We start from the raw sequence: 17,883 nt of genomic DNA, 5'->3' as shown, positions 1-17,883 counted from the left end.
AATTGATAATTAGGTATGCAGCAGTGACACATAGTCATACCTACAGGGGGTCTTAAGACAAGGGCTAACTCACACAATAACAGGGGAAACACTTCACACCTATACAATTAACAATGCACAGACAATCAGCCTTCTTCCTACCACAGGATGTCCAGCTGACGTTACAGTTCTGAGACTCTGAGTGCTAAAACATGGGGTACATCAGCAGAAACTGAACCCCTGTATCCACACACAGAAGTCTCTACAAGGCCTGGGCCCATAGTCGATAGGGAGGAGGCTGGCTCTCAGGCCTCTCCAGGGACCCCAGTGATGGAGGGTTCTGTCACAACCATCATCTAGTTTTTTTTTAAACAAACAAAAATGTTTGCAGAGGCTCCCAATTGTGCCAATCAGAGAATATGTAATATGATTGAAGTTGGTGGCCAGCTAAATAAAAGGCCTGGTTTTCGGTATATGTTCTTCTATCATAAAACAAAAATACAATGCAAACAAGAATCAGGCAATGGTAGAGTTCTCCATCCAGCGCTCCATTTTGGAACATTAGTTTCTGTACATAAACACATAGGCTTAAGTGTTTCTAAATATGTATGTATTGAAATACGGGACTATTCCTGGATTTCATTTTGAGGACATGCATTAGATACATTGTCTCAAAGATTCTAGCAGGTTGCACTTATCTCCTTGTATTTCGGTGTAATTGGTGAAAAATATGTCTGGGCAAAGTGCCAAGTAGCAGAAGCTGCTACCAAAATAGTCTTAAGAGTGTTTTTTCCGTACTGAAAAAAAACAAAACAGAAATACTGAAAGGAAAGGTAGATTCTCAACATAGTGGAGACACATTTTAGGCAGAAAACCTCTCTCTCTGTTTCATACTATGCTGAAGCTGAAGAATTGTATTGGTGGAATAAAGTTTAACATGAGAATTTCACAGTTACATTACTTTAGTATGTTATCTGCCAAAATCACACTAGAACTCCAGAAAATGACATTTGGAAGAATAGAAAGCGATGCTTACGTGGCCAAAAGTACAGAACACAATTTTTTTTTCACATTCAATGTCTGCACCAAACACATGGGAAGATGTGAGTAGAAGGGACATTTCAGTTGGGCTGATCATAAAATATAATTCCTCTTCAGGTCTCAGCCTACTTATTCCTCCAGATGCAATTCCCCGGGGAAAAATCTATGAAATCTACCTGACCCTACACAAACAAGAGGATGTGAGGTAGGTATCTCAAGACTCTTAATGGCTTACTGATAAAAACAGATTAAATATCACCTGTGAGAAGTAAATGAAATGAGCACCAATTCTACATGTACTTAATTATGTTTCTTTTAAAATATATCATCTTAATTCTACATGTACTGATATCAGATAAGACACAGATCTAAATTGATAGCATTCTCTGATTGGGGACATTTACCACTTGAAGGCTGCACTCAGACAGCTCTGTTGTATGAGGTATTATTTAGGTGTATTTACCCACAGCAACATATACTAATCATCAGACTTGAAATGTAATCTGATTATATGTGTTTTATATGTGATTATATGTCAAACTGTTTTGAGAGACTATTATAATGGTATAGTGAGAGGTACCAAACTGAATGTTGTGTTTGAGTTTGTGATGCAAAGTGGCGAAAATTCTTCATATACAGTTTTAGTAATTTCCTGAACTCAAGGTGCAGATCAGCCTTTTATGACCTGTATTAAATTATTATTTTGTTGATAGGCTGCATGGGCCCATCACTGTGTCTTCACATCTCACACCTTCTACCTCTTCCTTTTCTCCTTGAGGTTACCTCTAGCTGGATGTCAGACGCTCTTGGGTCCCATCATCAGCTGTGGTCCCCCCGGAGTCCTGCTTACCCAGCCTGTTGTCTTGGCAATGGACCACTGTGTGGAAGCCAGCCCTGAGAACTGGACTGTGCGCCTAAAGAAGCAGTCCTGCGAAGGCAGCTGGGAGGTAGGTCAGAGCGGGCTACAAGTGTATCTAGATATTCATCTTCAAAATGCTAAATTTGGAGTGATCAGCATAAATTTCCACACTGAACTGGCATAAGCTCGTTTAAGCAGGGCCCTCCTCACCTGTTGTCGCTGTAAGTCAATTTGTATGTTACATACTACTTGTTATGTCCTGTCCACCCATTGTACAGCGCTACGGAATTTGATGGCGCTATATAAAACAAATAAATAATAATAATAATAAAGCAGAATTAGCCAATGGCTGCATCTTTCTCTCCGTGACACTTGGTATGGATTGATACCTGCAGTTCTCAAACTCATTACTAGAGGGCACTGTCCCCACAACAGTTTCCTAATTTTGATACTGCGTGTAGAATCTCCAACAATAAAGCATGCTTGGTTAGCATTCTCACTACATATGAATGAGTAATTTTCATACATGTCCTTTTAATCCAAGAACAAAATGACAGATGAACAATCCAGAATGAACAAATTCTGCAGCGCAATTTTGATTGACTCTTGTACTCAATATTCTCCATTCATTTATTAGTGTGGGCTGTTGAAAGCCTTTGACTTAATGTATCTCATTCAGTATGATAAGAAGTTATTGCATCATTAACCACACATTACCAGCTTCACTTCTTCGTCCCTATATATTTATAAGAAGCTGTGGGTGGCCAGGGCTCAGAACAATTGCACCAAAATTGCAACACAAAAAGTAAGTATTAGATTAGGCAGGTGAAATAATTCATGAAAAGGTTTCTGAGTCAGTTTGTTAAGAGTATTCTGACAGCTCAGTGTGGGAACCACGTGAATTTTTTCTAATAATCGTTATTGCATAAAACACATCAGAACAGTAGGCTGGATAATAGCATATTGCTTTGTACCACTGGGAGAACTGGGGTCTGATGACAGGAGCACCCACTATGACCCGAGCAGAACCAGCATCACTTCTAGGGTTAAGTAGGTTTTATTGTCACTTGTTCTGTGTTGAATTAGCAAACAGCACGTTTGTTGTTCACTTCCTTTCTTGTGGTCCATTCAGAGGGTTGTAGCACATTAATGATACATGTGACCTTTCACTAGCCGGTAGGCTTTACATGTTCTGACTAGATTGGGTGTACACTAAATTTCCTAGGTACTGCAAGTATTTCAATTCCACCCAAAGAGTACCAGCCCTGCTTAACACACAACGTTGATTATTCCACTATATTCACATAGGGTGTACACCTATATTTTAGCATGCCCTATCACATATGTTTCTCAAGTGCAAAATAATCCTAAAAATAATGATATACCTTATGTGTTATTAGCATGAATAATAACCATTCACTCTCGGAGCCTCAGACCTTACATCACATCTATAATTTCAGTTGAGTATATGGATATACCTTCATTAACGCAAATGCACCTTATATGTATACCACGGGGAAAGGTACCTTAACCTCCTGTTCTCAGAAACTGCATGATTGTATTAACATATTATTATCTTACCTACTATTATTAAGGTTTTGGTTGTTGTTATTTGGCTCAGATAGTCTTTGTAAAAGGAGGGGAGAGACAGACTTTAGGACAGGACATGTATTACATATATCAGTTTAAACCTTGGATCTCCTGTTCCATGTATCAAGTTTTACACCTTGGATCCTCTTTTCCATGTATCAAAATGTGTACACACATATACACCTGCCTATGCACACATATATACACTGACCTTACACATGCCTGCCTATACGCACACACATATACACTGCTCGCACACACACGCATACAATGTGCTTATGCAACTCCTTATACACACACATATACACTGCCTTTACATACCTGCCTATACACACAGAGACATATACACTGCTCTTACACACACCTGCACATACACACACACATACACTGTCCTTACACACCCCCTGCCCACACACACACACACATATACGCTGCCCTTACACATGCCTACTCATACATACACATATACACAGCCCTTACACACCCCTGCCCATGCACACACATATATACTGCCCTTATACATGCCTGCACATACACACACATATACACTGCCCTTACACATGCCTGCCCATGCATACATATATAAACTGACCATACACATGCCTGCCCATGCAAAAAGCACTGGGCCACAGTGAGTGATCAAGCAGACGTCTGCAGAAACAGACCTTGCGCTCCATTAAATTAGGGACGTTAAGCATCCCAGCACCTGCAATTGCCGATTTCCCAGGACCTGCCCCGGGGCATGAAAGTAACAAGCTCCCAAATCCTGGGACTGTCCCGAGAAAATCAGGACAGATAGCAGGTACGCTTCAAGGAATAGAACAAATTACAGCAGGCACCTCCCATGTACATTGTGCTGCACATGCAATAGATCCTATCCTTTGGTGTGCAGCTGGAGACTGGATCCACACAGCCTCACACTGCAGGAGTGTAAGCCACATGTATCCATTTGACAGATGAATTTATGTCTGTTATCTGCTGCTGGCTTTAAACTGCTGGGGACAATTTTAATCCCCAGTCCGTTGCAGCGATTACTTTCTTTGTGGAGGCTGGGGTAAGGAACATGTGAATTGGATAATTGGATCTAAAGTCCTTTCATGCTGTCCCAAGAGTCAAGTCAACATATTATGGTTACCTCTTAATTAAACCCATAAAAAAATAAAACTCTTAAATCTATGCATATCTTGTTAGTGCCTTGTACGCAAATAAGAAACAGGCCGTTGAGGGTACCAGCAGCATTGGGCGCACAGCTATAACAAAGTTCATGTGAGATGAGACATTTTATCTCACTGGCCCGCTTTGGACAAATCCCAGCAAGTTGGGATTGCCTGTGTTGGTTCTTTAATATGCCAACCCATTTACTCCAGAAAGGCCAGACAGATTTGCCACTGAAAACAGACAGTTGTTAGGAGTGAAGTTCAGCACCAAGCATTTTACTGAAAGGTATAACACAATTCCAGTGTTATAACCAGATTGCGGTCAGATCTTCTAACTCTCTTGTCTTCCGTTTTCATTATCATCTTATGAATAGAAGCATATCAATTAACCTACTCCAGATTTCTACTTTGTATTCACGCCAAAAAAAAGAAACTCTACTCTGACACATTACATACAATCACATACCTCCTGCAAGATGAGCAACGCCAATTTGTGAATTATTCCAGGCTCCAATCCACAGGTTTCCAAGATAATGTCTTGAAGAGGCTATGGCAGCCTCAGTGACAAAGCTGAAATAAATTAATCATAGTTTATTCTGACTCCCTGATGATCTCCATAATTAAGATATACTTGGTTGGGATGGTGTAGTGTGCTCAGAGAGTATTATTTTAGCCAGAGTGCATAGAAGCTACCAAGCAGCGATAGCCACTACATTCATTTTATGAATCTTTGATTTTCTTATTACGTGTAGGATGTTTATCAAGTGGAAAATAATCCTAAAAATAATGATATACCTTGTGTGTTATTAGCATGAATAACAACCATTCACTCTCGGACCTCAGACCTTACATCACATCTATAATTTCAGTTGACTATATGGATATACCTTCATTAACGCAAATGCACCTTATATGTATACCACAGGGAAAGGTACCTTAACCTCCTGTTCTCAGAAGCTGCATGATTGTATCAACACATTATCTTACCTCTAAGGTGTTGGTTGTTATTGTTTGGCTCAGATAGCCTTTGTAAAGGTGGTGGGGGAGACAGAACTTAAGGACAGGACATGTATTACATATATCAGTTTTACACCTTGGATCTCCTGTTCCCAGAGGTAGGACAGTCTCTGACTTTCAACCCTTCAACCTTTTATGAACATATAATTCCAACATGTATATAGTATGTTTTAAACTATTTATGATGGCATGGATGCATTATAAGCAAACTCACTCTGAAAACAAATTAACTTATGGTTCCCAGTGCAATTGACTGCGTCACACCCATTATAGTCCATGGGAACCATTGCTGAGCATCCCCTAGTCAGATGTCTCACATGATTCTATGGAAATGCAACACTTTCTGCAAGTATAGAAGCCTTACATTTACACTAAGCGCAGACTGAGGTCTTGATCGCAGGGAAATCTACTACCTACTTACTGGTCAACAGCTTCTGAAAATGACGTAAAAATCAGTGCATGGAGCACACCGAAACCTAATATGCCCTACCTTGCCATAAATGGCAATAAAATAAATATAAATTATATCAGTATAGAATGTGTTTACTAAAAGGGGCAGGTCTGTTCATACAAATATTTAATTTCTATTTTTAATCTTTCTTATTAGATTTGGCATATACAGAGAAAATGATTTTTTTCCATATTTTGTATGGGGTTACAGTAAAAATGAAAAAAAAAAAGGAATCATGGTGGAACAACCAAAAAAAAAGCTTTAGGTTTAAGGATCAATATAACCTTAGCAAATAATTGGTTAAGCTATCATTGTAAAGAATTGCAATCATTGAAAACCAAAACGTACAGCTATATGTAGATTCATAAAAAATGCATTTATTATAAAAAAGTGAGGGTGTTAGTTCCTTTTAAGTAGCATGTTTTATTATTATAGGACCTGTACCTGCTGCTACTTGTCTCTTGTTGTAGTTTTGTGATGCTGTATCCTTTCTTGTACAGAGCCCAATGTACGCAGTTAATAGTTGTTTATGGTGACAGTCCTCTAGTGTTTAGAAATTGTAAATCTGGGTGACGTTTGGGCCTTTGGCTGATTTTATAGTTAATACGCTGAACGTACCGAGGCTGTAGCATGATGGAGGACCCTTATCACAAATAGGATAGTTCTCTTGGATTGTGTGTTTATAGCACCATCTGAAGATTGATTCACCTCTGTGTTGAATATCAGGGATGTGGAAATGAAACTTGCTCTCTGTAGATTAACAATGTCAAGTTGTTTTCTGGTGGTCAATGAAGTCTAAACTACAGGTCAACGTAAATGTTGGTGATGGTTAGAAGAGGAAATGGCGATTGGTAATGTGCCATAAGACACTGCTTACAGGATATCATTTCATAGCTTTAAGATATGTTGGGAATCTTTGTTTGTAATCATTGTTCAGCTCTCTGGCCCTAGTCCTTTCATTTTAGGTCACTATTTTAACCATCATTTTCTTAGTTCAGTCTGGAATGACTTGTCTTTCAAAACTATAGAAAACTATAATCCAGTCTAGTAATAATAATATTATAATAAATATAATAATCTAGTCATCCCAGCATCAGAAACCATTGTTTTAGGCATTATCAATTTTCATAAGTTACGTTTAGGAGGACAGAGCCAGCAAAAATAAAATGTTACTATCCACTTATTTAATTTGGTCTCAAGTATTCAATGTACTAAAATATTTTATTTCAAGGAAGTGTCTGTATGCTACCATTTTGGACATTAAAAGAAAGACCCCACAGATTTTATCTTTTAGTTGTACCATGCAGTTAATTTGTAGTGTTATTATAACAAGTAATTTGGTGGTGAGGCAGAACTTTAAACTGTGGTCCACTAGCAAGATGGCAGCTGTCACATACAGTACACATACCAAACAGACAATAACAGAGTAATTGGGGCTTAAAAAAAATTTCAATATTGTGTCAATTTGGTATTCTGTATTAATTATTGTAAAGTTTTAGTTAGGGCGTTTACGTTATAAATGGATATAAACCTTGACTGTCAAAAATATTATACCAGCTTGTCATTAGATACGATAACTTCTTAGAAATGATCCAACATTTAGAGAATAAATGCATCAAGAAATAGGTTTAATGCCTAATGCAGCTCAACAAATAGCATTGTTAATATTCATATAGCAACGTGTTATGTCCATTTACAACTCCACCACGTAATTTCCACTGAAAACAGATCACAACCTATAAAAATGACTCATTTTCAGATTCCGCTAGTAGTCAAGAATAAAGGGCCTGTAAGTAAACTGTATCAATGCTTAATGAGTCACTATTTCATACAAATCTTGTAATTATATAAAAAATAAATGGTGAACAGATGTTGCTAATCTCCCTGTTTCTCATTGGGTGGAAGCTCTGAAGGAGAAGGATAACCATTATGATTTTTTAATAGAATCATTTTACCTTTCAGCACAGCAGTAACTCATTGGTGAGATTTGGTGTATTTTTGTTTCATGATACTTTAATATTGCATTAAAGCGGATCTGTCACTTTCCCATAGCTTACATTTTCACGGTTCCGTATAAACCAATTCAACGGTGTCTACAGATTAAACTAAGCAATATACTGTATATGTATGGGAGCACTTTTTTAACATCCTGTTCCCTGTGGGTGATTTTGTATTGTATCGTACTGGCTGGAACATCTGTGATTCATTTTTTATGGACCTGCCGCCTGTGCTTTTATTTCAACAGGATGTCTTGCAGCTTGACGGGGGAAGTCCATCCCATCTCTATTACTGTCACATGGAATCCCGCAGCTGTTACCTATTCACTGAGCAACTGGGGCGTTTTGCTCTGGTGGGAGAGTCCCTCAACATGTCAGCCACAAAGCGCCTGAAACTACTGCTCTTTGCTCCAAGCTCCTGCTCTACTTTGGAGTACAGCCTGCGTGTCTACTGCATTACAGACACACAAGATGCCATAAAGGTGAACTAATTGGCAAATATAAATCATTGGTGTTAAGTAGAGCTATTCAATCCTTCAATGTAAATAGATATCTAAACCATCGGGGGTGACAGACCCAGTCCTCATTTGATTTCCTTGCCCAAATTTAATATTTAAACCGTGTCTAACCCGGCGGCTACAAATATACAATGCATATATCATATAACAGTATTCAGAGGATGCCACGACAACTCTCAGATCTAAGGCTAAAACCAGCCAAATGACCTATTATTACAGTGATTTGAAAAGAAGCTGTAAGCTCGCTTTGATCAGAAGTTGAAAACAAAAACAAAACCGAGTTCTAGACCTTTGGTATTGCGGCGCTCTGTTCTCTGACAGCAAGTGCTTGTCCAAGTGCAAAGCACTTCTAGTTATGGAGGTTAAGAACTCAGTGGGAAGACATATCCTGTGGTGTTGTAAGAAAAAAACCCACCTGGGATAGTGGAGATAAGAAGCAGAGCAGAGCTTGGCACATATCAGACAGATGCCAGCTTACACAATGCCTTGTCAGGTAATGAAAGCGGCAAAGCAATCAAAGCAAACTGCACTCCTACAGTTGTGAAAAGGAGTCATAATTTAATCTTTTTAGAAGAGTGAATTATGGCTAATCTTTACAATTGCAGTATGCCTTTTTCATGCTTTCATTGTTTATGGATGTGCTAACAAGCCACTTATCAACAGGACTCGGTTACATCCTTCTTCCTGTGTATAGTTATTGGGATGGATACTAAGCTTTCGCTCGGTCTTCGGATGATAAGAAGCAAAGTTCATCAGCTGTGCAAGAAAGCAATTGTTGCAGTCGATCGTCTGTACATTTCTTAGCCAGATGGGCCCAGTCTGGGACTTTGAGCCTTAGACAGACACAGCTGTGGAGTGACTTACCACCCACACACATATATTCATCTCAAGCACCTTTGCATCTCTCATCTTTGTGGGTGTACACATGTCATGATTTAGAAGCCCAGTATTAAGTTTGAGATTGCGTATAACATGCACTATACTTGCCCTTTTTTTAATTTATCCTGGGATATTTTAGCTCTCTCTGATACCCTGCATGTTCTATTAACAAATCTTGGTTAATCTTTATGTGTACTCAACAGGAAGTGATACAGCTTGAGAAACAGCAGGGAGGACAATTGATGGATGAACCTCGGCTTTTGCATTTTAAAGACAGTTATCACAACTTGCGTCTCTCTGTGCATGACATGAATAGCACCATGTGGAAGAGCAAGCTCCTGGCCAGTTACCAGGTATGTTATAGCACATAAAGTACCCTCAGCCAACATAAACATCTCAAGCACAACATGTCTTCTTTTCACAATCTAGATAAGTGTATCACATGACATTGGAAACATAGTTACCTGGCATTGATCCTAAGTAGAAAAAAACTCCCAGAATAAAATGGAGTGACTTTAAAATGAAGTCCTGGTTTTAGATATTTGCTTTGCAAGAATATCTAAATTTCCCTGTGACCAAAGATAAGATGAAATCACAGCTTCTATGTTTTATCTAATACAAAAAGAATATATACAGCACCAAACCTACCTACTGTTCCCCCTACTTTTCAGATATGAAATACTGGTATTTCAACTCTTTCCATGCACTAATTCTACTACCAGTCGTTGTCAAAATTTGTGGTAGCAGTTTCTTTTGTGGTTTTTTTCCCCACGCATATTGTATTTAAGGTTTGAATTTACAGGTCCTGGTTTATGTCACTGCCGTACAGTGATACCTCCCATGCAAAGGTTTTGGGGGGGCTAAAACGCCACATTTGTGAAGTGCGCGTTTTTCAATTTGGAATTTTGACCTGTGTTATTTGGGATGTCTTTGAAGTTGGATAATTTACTCCATCAAATCATATGTTTTTAAAAACTAGACAACGCAGGGCATCTCAAATGCTAGCATTTTAACTCTTTCCATGCATACATTTTACCACCAGCCTTTGTCAAAATTTGCAGTAGTACTTTTTGGGGGGTTTTCAACATACACATTATAATTTGGGTATGAATTTACAGCTCTATTAAACAACACCCCAATATGTATTCAGCAACACTTCCCGAGTACAGTAATACTGCATATGTATAGGTTTACCTGGTTGTTTGGGGCTTATGGGCCACACTTGGGAGGTATGCATCTTCCATTGTTGAATTTTGACATTTGGTCATCCTGTGCCCTATTTAGGACATATTTGAATCCGACCAATTACCCCTATCAAACCATATATTTTTGAAACGTATACCCCATAGCCCATGTCAAATGCTGGTATTTTAACTGTTTCCATTTTAGGACTTGCTCCAAAAAAATATTTTTTTTCAGGACATATTTCTTTGAACTGGATGGTTCCCCTTATAATGTCCTGTGATATCACTGGGGTCTTTATTTTTTATTTTATTACCTTTTTATATGTTTTTAATTTTATTTTACTGATCACATAGTGATTAGTGAGCTGGGCTCCATTGAGTTGCATGGTTGGCTGCAGTACCCATATTCAACCTGCAGAGACCCTCTGGGAACTCTTATTTTGAATGGTGTTTTAAAATGATTAAACAGGGTCCCTGACTTTTGTGTTATGTTGCCGAATCTCGAGGCACTTCAGCATCACTAGATGAGGTTGGGAGGCGATCATTTTTTTTTTAGCCACCATATTTGAATATTTCAATGTAGTGAATACAATTGTTGATTGTTCATTTAACCTCATGACGTGCAAGGTATGTCAATTAAGGGGATGCATTTCTGTGACATACCTGGCAGGTCAATTGTCATCAAAGGGTTAATGACTTTTCCTTTATAAGCTTTCTCTCCCCTATTGTTGAGTTATTATTTTGTTGAAGAGATGGGAGAGAACTTCCGATACACATTTTCAGAAGTTTCAGAAAATAGCATACAGACGAAGTGCATTCTTTGGCACAAATACTAAAACCTTGTTATAGTGTTATGAACCAAGTACTCATCCACTCCCAGGCTCCAGCGATGGGTAGACACATCAAAGCGTCTCCTCCCCTCTCACTGACACAGAAGTGGCAACACATCCCCTCCACTGCCGGCGGAGGCCAACAGGTAGGAGGACGCATTCACAGGTTGTCATGGAGATGCATCTCCTCTCCGCTGCCGACAGACGCCGTCAGGGAAGGAGATGCGTACAGGCGTTGTCATGGCAACGCGTCTCCTCCGATGATGTCATTTTGGTACCAAATTCAAATGAATAAAAGCCTTGACCTCCCAGAAACTTTTGCTCAGGTATCAGCTGGATTTTATCTGTGTGTTTGTCTCCTGCGAATAGGAACCAACCGGTTCCCCGGCTTACGGTCAGCCGTGACATATAGATACCCAATGAACATGACATTGAATATATTAATTTTCTTCAACTGAGCAGAGAACATCCATCATTTTAGAGGAAATTTTAGCCACACCCAGTTGGCCCTGCTTGACAAAAAAAAAGTCTGATAAAACACAGCCATTTGATAACCTACTCCTGTAAAATTCATGTATAGCTAATTCCCGTGTATTGAGTTGTCTCTTTGTATTATACTCATCCTTTGCAGGAAATCCCATTCTACCATATCTGGAATGGAGTCCATCAAAACCTTCACTGCACCTTCACATTGGAGCGCTTCAGCCTCAGCACTTGTGAACTCTCCTGCAGGGTCTGGGTGTGGCAGGTGGAAGGAGATGGCCAGAGCTTTAATATTAACACCAATCTTAACAAGGTGGGAGATAATTTTCCTTTTTTTTCCAATTCTTTTAAAGAAAAAAATTGACAGAAAAGACATTTTCTGTTTTTTTACCTAATACCTTTTCTTCCATGTGGCAAGTTAGTTGGAAAAGAAGATAGATGTGGGCGTCAAATCTTTTAACAAAAAGATCTTAGAATACTTCACCGCTTATCCAGTTTCGAAAAAACTATTTTTTCTCAATCTTCTTTGTAGTTATTATTTTTAATCTGCTATCCAATATTTTTTGTTTGTTGAGTAACTAGCAGATATAATACCACCACTTTGGATGTGCCACATTTATGGTTGCCACCTGTCCAGGTTTGACCAGGATGATCTCGGGATAAGAGGGAAGTCTTGAGTCCCAGACTCAGCAGGGTCATGCAACGTTGCATTAAGTGACCTAGAGATAATAGCAGGTCAGCTCAAACCCTTCAAAGACTGGACAGGAAACTGTTCAGTAAAAGGTGAAATCCCTAGGTACATTCATTTTCTCAGCCTTTTTTTGTTTAGGCAAGATTGTGTGTATTTTTTTCACAGTAATACTTTTTTGGCATGACTGAAGGATTTTTCTTGCTTGGTACACCAAGTAGTTTATTTATACATAAGCTGACCCTTATTTATTTCAATGAAATATATTAAATATGCAAGGGAAAATCAATAGCACAGTTATTAAACTAAAGTTAAAGTTGGCAGGAGAGTTTATAGTAGAGTTGTGGCTTTAACTCTCTCTTCGCTATTCATTCATCAAGTTCTAAAGAGGGAAGGCCAGAGCTAGCCCTCCACAATGCGTAATTCAAAGTGTAAGGATACTTTGAAGAAATCATGCTGATTGAACTGTACGTTACACAGAGCCAGCCAAGCTCTTACTGCGGCAGAAGCTCACTTGTATCGGATGTTCATAATGCATAGTGAAGCTAAGTAACTGAAACACATGTTCTTTAGTGAATGAGGTATACTTTCAAGATCTAAAGCAATCTAAAACTATTAGATTGTATGTATGACTTAACTCAGAAAAAAATAAGAATACAATCGAATATTTCATAGGACAAACTATTTACAGGAGATTTTTAACCATGTAGTAAAATGAAATAAAGAAAAAGAAGTGGTAGTTAACTAAATCACAAATTTTGTCCAAGGCAACAAAATATAATTTGGTGGTCTCATTTTAAAGTCGGTCATACATAGCGGATTGTGTCATGAGATTCGTGGAGGAAATTAATCAAAGCTATAATATACTCTAGATATAGTGAAGGGTCTGTATTGTAGAACACATGTCATGGCACCTTGACAAACCTTCTGAACATTGAGTATAAAGCATGGGAACATAGGGGGCAGTCCAGGACAGCCTATGAGACTCTGGTTTAGACTTTATAGCTGGAAGACTCATGCTTGCTCTGTTAAGTAATGGAGTGGACCAGGGATGAAAAAATAGGTCCTAATCCTAAATAGTACTAATAGCTATGAATTATAGTAAAGCCACAATAATAACAAGACTACTACAAAATTCAACCCAGCAGTTAGGTGGTCATTTCTCCCTCTCTCCTATAAATGTTCATTCTCTTGATGCTTTTGAGGGTTTTGACTGCGTATGGTTTTTGATTTAGGAAATTCGTCCATCACCAGTGCTGCTAGAGGAAAGAGAAAAGGAAGGAGTTGCCCTGGTGGGCCCTAGCGCCTTCAAGATTCCGTTCCTAATGAGACAGAAAATCATAACCAGCCTTGACGAGCCATCATCTCATGGAGCAGACTGGAGGATACTAGCCCAGAAACTTAATGTGGACAGGTAAGGCAAGTTCATCACATCTTCATCTGCAAACACATTAGGGGTTAATTCACTATAGTAGCAACTTTAGCACAAGGTGACCAGAACAGCTCAAAGGTACCAACATTTGTGCAATAATCTTGAAATATATGTTTGTTTTGTAATTCTGGAGCAACATACTGGCATATTTGTAGAGCCCATGTTATCCTCAGTACTAGGGAATCTGAATTTACAGATACTTTTAAAAACTGCCCCTTAGTTTGACACCATTTCATTTTCCATGAAATTAATGGGAAGCCCCAGATCTGTGAGCTGCCTAGAAATAGTGCACTCAAGTTGAATTCTGAACCTAACTAAAGAACATTTCGAGTGTGGATTTTCATTACTGTACACTATTCCAAGTTTGATAGTTGTTGTACCACAACCACAGCAACCAACTATACATATATATATATATATATACTCACTGGCCACTTTATTAGGTACACCTGTTCAAATGCTTGTTAACGCAAATACCTAATCAGCTAATCACATGGCAACAACTCAATGCATTTAGGCATGTAGACGTGGTCAAGACAACTTGCTTAAGTTCAAACAGAGCATCAGAATGGGGAAGAAAGGGGATTTAAGTGACTTTGAACATTGCATGGTTGTTGGTGCCAGACAGGCTGGTCTGAGTATTTGAGAAACTCCTTATCTACTGGGATTTTCACCCACAACTATCTCTAGCGTGACCAGGCTAAAAACAAAACACCCACTACCTTTACTTACCATGTCAAACCCAACTCAGGTCCATAATCCAAGGGTAAGTTTTTCTTTAAACTATCACCTTCAATAATATGAGCAAATTCACTTAAAATGCTTTTTTGCAGAAGGTCATTTTGATGTAATGTCTTATTGGGATTTCTTTTTCAGCCATCTAGGTTTCTTAATCTCTAAATCAAGTCCAACCGCAGTACTCCTGAATTTCTGGGAGGCACAGAACTTCCCAACTGGGAACCTGGCACGGCTTGCCGCATTGGTGGCAGAAATTGGCAAGCAAGACTCATTGATGTACATGATGTCAGAGGCAGAATGCTAAAGATGTATCTGCAATTCTTTTTTTCCAGCTTGTCCCATATCCAGGCTTTGCTTGGTAAGGGCCACTAACCCTATTTCTATGGAGAAGCTTAGGTCTGTGGATGTTACTCACCAGTAGCCCCCCTCCCCACGGTAAACGTTGGGTAGAGGGCTTTTACCACAATGTGCTCATATTTTGCCTGCTATGGTTTTGAATCCTCTAACAAGGACAAAGATCAAATTATTTTATGTAGAGCAGTATCTTCAAAAAAATAAGACCCCACCTGCCAATATAATGGGATTCTTACGGCTCTCAACCACAATTTAAGTTTAAAGTACATCTTGGACACCAAGGGTGGGGATCTTGCTTTTACTTTACAAAAATGTAAGATTGTGCTACACTATTTTGTTGGCCCTTCCAAAGAACGAGATGACCTTGTCTTACGTTACCATGCACACTTTAGTGACTAATGTGTTGTGCAACGAACACAGTGCAACTGTGGAGGGAAGGTAACCCAACACCAGATACCACAAACCTTTCTCCCCAGATCAAGTGTCTTGTATTGCTACCTTGTCCTGTGAAGGTGCGGCGGTGACACCCCGTGTTTTGTTGTTAAGTTGTAACCAACACCCATTCCCAGGTAAGTGGTGAAAGGTACAAATATAGAATTGAAGGAATCTCACAGGAAAAAAAAAACCACACACACACACAGACATTCCCTATACAATAGCCATAATAACAGGTAAAATAAAGTGTTCACAACAGGCCCTTTCACCCCTGAAGCCAGCTGTATATGCAAAACAAGACCACTCCCAGCTCCAGGAGTGCGTGAACGAGCGTGTGCGTGATTGTGAAAGTGTGCGCACAAGTGTTTTCTTAATTTAAGATTCTAAGAGAAAGTCATTTGAACAATAAAATGTGTAATGATCAGTGTTTTTTTCTACATTCTGTATTAAAGTGCATTCAAGTATTTACACTTGGCCTTATGTATATATTTTGTTCATTCCGCTGAATTAAGGTGTATAGTACTTTTAGGTGACTTGAATGTAAATAAATGAGATATATATTGCTAAAACCGGTCTACATGGTTTAATTACCATTAAGCAACGGATCACAGCAAGTTTCCATCCTGAACTAGCGAAACTATCATGTCAGAAAAGTCTGAGGCCCTAGGTTCTATAGTAATCCTGCAATTTATTTGTTTGCAGAAAACAACAAATTTGAAGACTAACCAAAGTACTCTGAATCTTAGCCAAATGTTTGCTTTAAATAGTATTAAGTGTGTTTTGCTTTATTTGGAAATGAAGAATTTTCGTTACAGCTTGTAAAAATGAAGTAATTGTCTTTGGTGTTTACACAACCTGTGCTCATTAGAACTAAAAAGATATTTGCAAGGATCCTGCTTTATTATGTTCAGTATAGTAAATATGATTACGCTACCAAAGCCGTGTCTAAGGCTGGGCCTGGTCCAGATGAAATAGTAACTATTTACTCAGGATTTGGAAACTCAAGAACTGGCTGAGGGCCTAGATAATGTAACTGGTGTTAAAAAACTGGTATTAACTAAAGCATGGCCTGCCAGGAGGTCAACCATTCCCACCCGGGAAAGTCTTCTTAGACTTCTTAACAGCTTGCACTTGTCCAAGGAAATCTTTCTTTACAAGACAAGTTAAAAATATTTGTTTTTTTTTTTTTAAATCATACATGACAATTTAGGGCAAACTGTATCACATCCCCTGTTATAATGGCAAAATTACCAAATTATTTACATTTTCCCCTACTACCGGTAATTCCCAAAGTATGTAACAATATTAAAAGTTAGATAAAGCAAACATCTTTCTATAAATCATCAACTTCCTTAGCGTGTGTGAGTGTGTGTATTATATATATATATATATATATAAATTATATATACACACACACACACACACTTTTTAGTGTACACAAAGCCAATGTATACTGTACACAGCATATTGCAGGATGGGCACACAAGGCGTTCAATTCTATAATTACACAATAAACTTATATATTTACATAGCGATGACACAATTTGTTACGTCTTTGGTGTACCTGGTTCCATGGATTACAACCCAAATAACCCATCACTACGCTAGTTATGGTGTTAGCAGACAACCATATTAAACCATCTGCTTTATGAACAGATCCCCGCTTTTTGGGCATTCGCCAATAAGCAGCATCCTCCAAACAGATGGGACTTCAATGGTTAAAGTGTAAAAGCAAGGCAACTGCCTTTAAATTGAGTCTCTTGTGTACTTAACCCCTTCGTGACTATGGGCGTTTTTAGACCCAAAGACTGGCTATTTTTGCAATTTTCACCATATGTTTAACCATATTTTGTTTGTTGCTAGTGTACCCACTAAATTCATATTGGTTTTAAAGGTCATAGAGGGATTTGATGATCATTGGTTACATTTTCATATGTATAGTACATCATTTGTTATGAATAATATGTGAAAAAAGAAAAAAAAAAAAATATATATATATATATATATATATATATATATATATATATATATATATACATACATTAGATCCCACTGCTGCATAACCCTCAATTTATGTTCCGTAACATTCCCCTGCAAATACCTCTAGATATATAGTTTTGGTTTTTTTTAAATATCTTCAAAAGCTAAAAGGCCCTTTACATACTACACATTTTTGTCTAATTATTGTTCGGGCGCTAAAAGTTTTTTTGTTACTATATTTCTAGAATGAAGCCTACTGGGGATGTTTGGG

General features: G+C 38.4%; 1 pseudogene; it reads left to right on the top strand.

The window, feature by feature from the left end:
- The window catches only part of LOC149299435 (netrin receptor UNC5A-like), a 49,730-nt pseudogene extending 34,583 nt beyond the window's left edge, over positions 1 to 15,147 (top strand).
- Positions 15,148 to 17,883: the final 2,736 nt, after the last annotated feature.

This window comes from Sceloporus occidentalis, unplaced genomic scaffold (genome assembly GCF_023333645.1).
Source record: "Sceloporus occidentalis isolate IW3139 unplaced genomic scaffold, rSceOcc1.0.p SCAF_28, whole genome shotgun sequence".
Lineage (NCBI taxonomy): Eukaryota > Metazoa > Chordata > Lepidosauria > Squamata > Phrynosomatidae > Sceloporus > Sceloporus occidentalis.
Note: the sequence above shows the minus strand (reverse complement) of the source record. Positions and strands in the feature narration are given on the sequence as shown.